The sequence below is a fragment of the Argiope bruennichi genome, chromosome 1 (assembly GCF_947563725.1).
Source record: "Argiope bruennichi chromosome 1, qqArgBrue1.1, whole genome shotgun sequence".
NCBI lineage: Eukaryota > Metazoa > Arthropoda > Arachnida > Araneae > Araneidae > Argiope > Argiope bruennichi.
The window spans coordinates 1,442,075-1,448,035 of NC_079151.1; the positions used below are offsets into that span (position 1 = coordinate 1,442,075).

Below are 5,961 nucleotides of genomic sequence, written 5' to 3' on the forward strand. Positions count from 1 at the left end.
ATTTGAGAAGGCGGGTAATGTGTGATAGCTGCGAAATCTCGGTAGTTTCGATGTTTGAGTAGTGTTTGTGAGGGGTATAATCTGGTGAAGTTTGGAGGTGTGGGTAATGAGTGTGCGAGCTGTGGAATATGATGGGACTGGTGGCTTGAGCAATGTGAGTGAGTGGAACCGTGGTGGGTCTGGAACAATGGGCAATGTGTGCGAGAGTGAGATATGGGATCTTTATGGGGTTGGAGAGGTGTGAGTAATATGTGCGAGAACGAACAGTGGAATTGTAGTTGAGCTGACGGCTTCAGCAGTGTGTGCAAGATGTACAGTCATGGCGTGGGTAATGTGTGTGAGCTGTGGAATCGTAGTTGGGGTCGGTGGCGTGGGTAATGTGTGTGTGTGTGAGCTGTGGAATCGTAGTTGGGGTCGGTGGCGTGGGTAATGTGTGTGTGTGTGAGCTGTGGAATCGTAGTTGGGGTCGGTGGCGTGGGTAATGTGTGTGTGTGTGAGCTGTGGAATCGTAGTTGGGGTCGGTGGCGTGGGTAGTGTGTGTGTGTGTGTGAGCTGTGGAATCGTAGTTGGGGTCGGTGGCGTGGGTAGTGTGTGTGTGTGTGAGCTGTGGAATCGTAGTTGGGCTCGGTGGCGTGGGTAGTGTGTGTGTGAGCTGTGGAATCGTAGTTGGGCTCGGTGGCGTGGGTAATGTGTGTGTGTGTGAGCTGTGGAATCGTAGTTGGGGTCGGTGGCGTGGGTAATGTGTGTGTGTGTGTGAGCTGTGGAATCGTAGTTGGGGTCGGTGGCGTGGATAATGTGTGTGTGTGTGTGAGCTGTGGAATCGTAGTTGGGGTCGGTGGCGTGGGTAATGTGTGTGTGTGTGAGCTGTGGAATCGTAGTTGGGGTCGGTGGCGTGGGTAATGTATCTAATTTGCTCGGGATGATCGTTTCTCGTTTAGCTTTTATTTCAGGCTTGAATATAGGAACAATAAGGCTTCAGAGACTGGCACACATAGTTGAAGTAGGAAAGCAAAGAAATGAGCCCAATGAATAAGAAGTTTTAATGTGCTCTAATACTTAAATACTTTAATTTTAAAATTAATGCTCGCTTGATTTTAAATCCCACCAATTAGGCAGTAGGATTTTTATCGGACGGATACAAGATCAAATAATGCTAAATTCCCATCTTTCTTTAGAATAATTTCAAATTACAAGCGCGTTTTAACAATAAATTTATAAATAGATAAAACTGCTGCATTTTTTTTTGACAGGGCTATTTCCTGCTTTCGTAATCGCAACACTTAGTCAACAACTGTAATTCATAATTGTAACAAATTATTGAATCGGCTCTTGTTTGGAAAGAATACACATGGGATTTGACTTTTATTCTGATTGGCAGAACAGAAATTTTGTTGAAATTCTTGTGCATGGACTGACACCGTTCTTTGATTTACAATCTCGTAAAGGAGCCGAAGAAAAGTTAGACCATAGCTTTTAAATGTCTAGTTTCTAGTTATATTATCTTGTTGTTCATTTTAAAGCTACAGTTAGTATCTTCTTGCGATTTAGTCATAGGTTATTCTAAAGCGTATCCACATTTGTTAAAAGAATTTATTTCGGCTTAAGTTTAAAATCTAAATCCACTTTTTACCAACTAGAATCTCCCTTTCCAAGGTGCATATTTTTCTTTCGCTATTCTCAATTGTTCTGAAGCTTTATGCAGATGTAATATTCTTTTATTTATAGTCTGAAAGTTAAATTCCGCTGTTAAGTTGTAGTCCGCTGTAGAGTTAAATTCTGTTTTCATCTTTATTAACCCAGAACTAACGAACTAATTTGCGATATCTCAAATTCTAGTCTTACTAGGTCCTGTGTATTATTCAAATGTAAATACGAACTAGATTTTAAGGGGTAATTGTGTTTGCTTTTTCAGAAAGTAACTTGTAAGTAGAAATTAAAATGAGAACATGTAGTGAATACGAGTGAATTAAAATTATATTTTAAACAGCGAAGTAGTCAAAATAGGATCCAGGTAATTTTTTAAAAATGTAATTTGTTAGACGAAAGATTTCGTTTAATTTTAAAATGTCCCAACATGAAACTACTCTGGACTTGCAAAAAATGCTTTGGACAAAGTTTGTGTTGTACTTTATCTGTGTGCCAAGATATAATGTTTACTATATATATTTGCATAAGATGGGATAGGTATTTAAAAGGTAACTTGAAAAAAAATGTGTGCTTAAAATTAAATCAAAACAGCTTGAAACAATCTTGAGCAAATTAGGTCTTGAAATGGAGAGGGGCATGAAATATTAGTGCAGTTCCGTCCGTCTGAAATCGGCATTGAATTTTAGTAGGATGAATACTTAAAATCACGATCATTTAATTCCTATTTTAATTAGTTCAAAAATTGTTCCTTTAAAATTGCTCGGACGTGTAATGTCGAAGAAATGCTCAATTAGGTTTCCTTACTCCTTTGGAAATTCACTTCTGAGAACTTTCTCGCATGGTTTAAAAGAATCATCTGAAAGCCTTCAGAATGCATTCGAATCAATATTTCTGATATCGTAAAATGCGAAAGAAATATTCGTAATCTTTAGATATTCTGTGCAAGCGGCCTCTAAGCGGCGAGATTGCTACAATTATGTGGTCATTATTTGGCATTGTCTGGTGCAATAAGATCTTTGATGTTTTTCATACCATGTACTTGAGAAAAGGAAGAATAGATAAGAATGACATTTTTGGGCACTTGAATCTTCAGTTTATATTGCAAGACTTGCTCTAGGTTTTTAATGTTGATTCATTTGAAGTCGTTACCATATGCATTAATTATCTATTGGAAAAAGGACATATTCCAATGCCTTTTCAAACACTGCTGTTTGAATTCCAAACTCAAAAGCTGTCGAAAGCGGATACCTGTATATCCAAGAAACCATTTCAGGATGGAATCGAAATGATATTGGTAAGTTTTCGTGAATTATAATTATCACACTGAAATAGTTAAATACAATTTTGTAATTGCTACATAATTAGAATTTTACGGAGGTATTCTTTTTATTTTATTTGTTATGTATAGGTTGGAAAACATAAAACCTGCATTTTTTCTCTTCTGGTGAATAGACATGCCATCCACCAGAAAGAAGCAAGACTGCTTTCTACATTCCACATTACTTATGAATTGTCAACTTTACTGGATTCGAGAAAATATTCCTTTGAAGTGACTTGTAATAGAAATTCAAGGCCAGGTAAATTCCTGTATTATAAAACACCTTAAAGCGATTTGAAAATGCCATGTAATTTATTTATTCTTCCAGAAGAGATTTTCCAACTTCTGTAAAGAAATTCAAACATCAGGATAGGGACACATCTTTCAAAATAGTTACAGCACTTTCAATTCCCTCAACACGGATCAATTCAAGCACGTGTCATTCTGAGATCACTTTCTTGGTATATAGGGACAGAATTAATCCGAGATCTGAGTTGGTCAGCGTGTGACATCCACGAGGAAGATGTTCTTCAATAGGACAGCGTTCGGCTAGGAACATAAGGAGCTGAGCACTTAGCACAAGAAATGTTTCAGGTAAACTGGTTTTTTTTCTCTGTACTGTCAAGAACTGTATTAAGAATAGCTTATTTAGATGAACTGTTTCACAGGAATTTTTATAATACCGGGAATAATTTTACTATCTGCAGATAAATTTTTAAAAGCTCAGAATAGTTCATTTTACTAGTTACATTACACAAATAAAGCAATAAAATTCATTTTTATTTGAATTTGTATATATATGTCTAAAGATCAAAAATTAAATCAGTTACGCCATTGCATTCTTAATGCCTGCATTTGTCTTGGTTATTTTAATCTTCATGTTAATCATTCTAATTTTCTAAATTATTGGGTGGTTTTTAAAAATGGTATATAAGCATTAATCGTACCTTTTTTTTTAGAACTGTTGCATACCTATCATCGAGTTATTTCATGACTATTGATTTTCATACTTCTATACGCTTGGATTTTCTAGACTTACTTTGTTTCGAGTTGTATTAAAATATTTGTATCAATTTAATAAATGAGTATGAAGATTTTGCCAAAATCAGCTTTTGTTCAATCAAACGCAAACTGGTTTAATTTATATATTTAATATTTTTTTCAGATATCTGCTAATATGAATCAACCGAAATGGGCGACGTTTAGCATTTTGAAATTATGTTTTACATTTATGGATGGAGAACCAGAAGATATAGCTAACAATCTGTAAAATCCTCAATGCATATCGCCAAAAAATGTGACTACGAATACGGATCTTCAGAACTAAACTAATAAATAATACAAAATCCATTTCCCCTGAGTGGATTCTTTATGTGTGGTAACCAATAATTTTTTTAGCTGTCTATACATTTCTGATAATTTAGATGCTATTTTAAGAGATTAGATATTTGTATTTTATTTCAGTTCCCGACATAAATTCTGTGAATAACAATTTTGATTGCCAGGAAACGATGTCTTCGGTATCAACCTGAGAAATCGTTATGTTGCAATATTTGCTATCATTTTTAAATGAATATAGGGTATAATCATTTGATTTCATAACAATATAATTCAAAATAATGAAATATTGAAAATCTTTAAATTGATATTCATTGGTTGCGTATGAATTTTTGTAGAATAACGACATGCCATCAACCATCAGAAGACCGGCTACATTCTCAACTCCTTGATGAATTGACAATTTATACAGGAAATGGAAAATAAAGATGACATCGAAATAGAAATACAAATACAGTAAGTTCGTGAATTTTAATAACCATTGCCAAAAAATGCTATTCTTAAATGCTTAATTGTGATCCTTAAATATTTTCTTGAAGCCTATAATGCAGATTCAAGCCATAATTACCTGGCAACATTTATCGAGACAGATGCAACATTTCCAGCGGTTTCTCAATATAAGAATAAAGGAAATCGAAACGCGTATCATTGGATCAACTTATCCATGTGAGGGTAGAATTGATCGGTCGCCTGAGAATGCTACAATCGTCTACACGTCGTTGCATTCCAACTGATGGGATAAAGATTGTTCCCAGGTAATTTTATTACGCCTGTTTTACCTTCCGGAAAACTTTTCTGGGCGAATAAAATATACTATTCATAAATAAAACTTTCGTATTTGCATTTCTTTTCTAATTGTAACAACTAGCAAATTTATTTTCTGCAAGTTTCTAAGCGTCTCGGTAGCAATCAAATGCAATTCTGTGTAACAAAAATGGAATACTTCTCGATTATTTTCATTAAACGAAATGATTTCCTTTTGGAAAGTTCTGTAAATGTTGAAATCTTACTATAATAAATCTTATCGCTCCTCAGTCCGCCTTTCTGGTGGTTACATATAATTTAAACACAATACATTCTTATTAGATTAGAACATTTGTAATAGTACTACTAGCTTTCACATAAATCTTTATACCAATTCTAACAAATTGGAAAATATTTCGTAGGTTTCTAAACCTTAAAGATTCCTTGTATTCGCATAAGTATAATGCATCGCATTAGTTTTCGGAGTGGGAAGCGTTACGTTGAACCATTTGAAAATGGGAATTTATTCATGTATGTATTCGCAACCTATGACTTGCATAGACTAAATACACGCAGAACCGAAATTTGCAAGCACTGTTTCTTTAAGGAAATGGAAAGGTTATTTAGATTTTTTTCAAATGAATGTCAATACTTTTGCTAATAGGCAACTGAAGAGGGAAATATTTAAAGCTCGCAACAGTTCAGTTTGTATTCAATTCCGTACAAAATGTAATGAAAATTCTATTTTAGAATAATCTATATAAATTAAAAAAGCACAATGAATCATAAATGATCTTGCATTTCATAGCATTCTTTACAGATGGAATTGCATTTAATTTGCCTTAATTGAAATACTTATTGTTTCAGATGCTTGTTAACATGTTTGAACTGAAATGATTGCAATAAAGCAAACA

At 34.6% G+C, this 5,961-nt stretch overlaps 1 long non-coding RNA gene across 1 annotated transcript; it reads left to right on the forward strand.

Annotated features, from left to right (window-relative positions):
• Positions 1 to 3,432: 3,432 nt before the first annotated feature.
• On the forward strand, positions 3,433 to 4,966 carry LOC129972135 (uncharacterized). The gene is made up of 4 exons (XR_008784836.1): positions 3,433 to 3,559; positions 4,131 to 4,343; positions 4,642 to 4,759; positions 4,843 to 4,966. It is a non-coding gene; the product is annotated as an uncharacterized LOC129972135 (long non-coding RNA).
• The last annotated feature ends 995 nt before the right edge of the window (positions 4,967 to 5,961 follow it).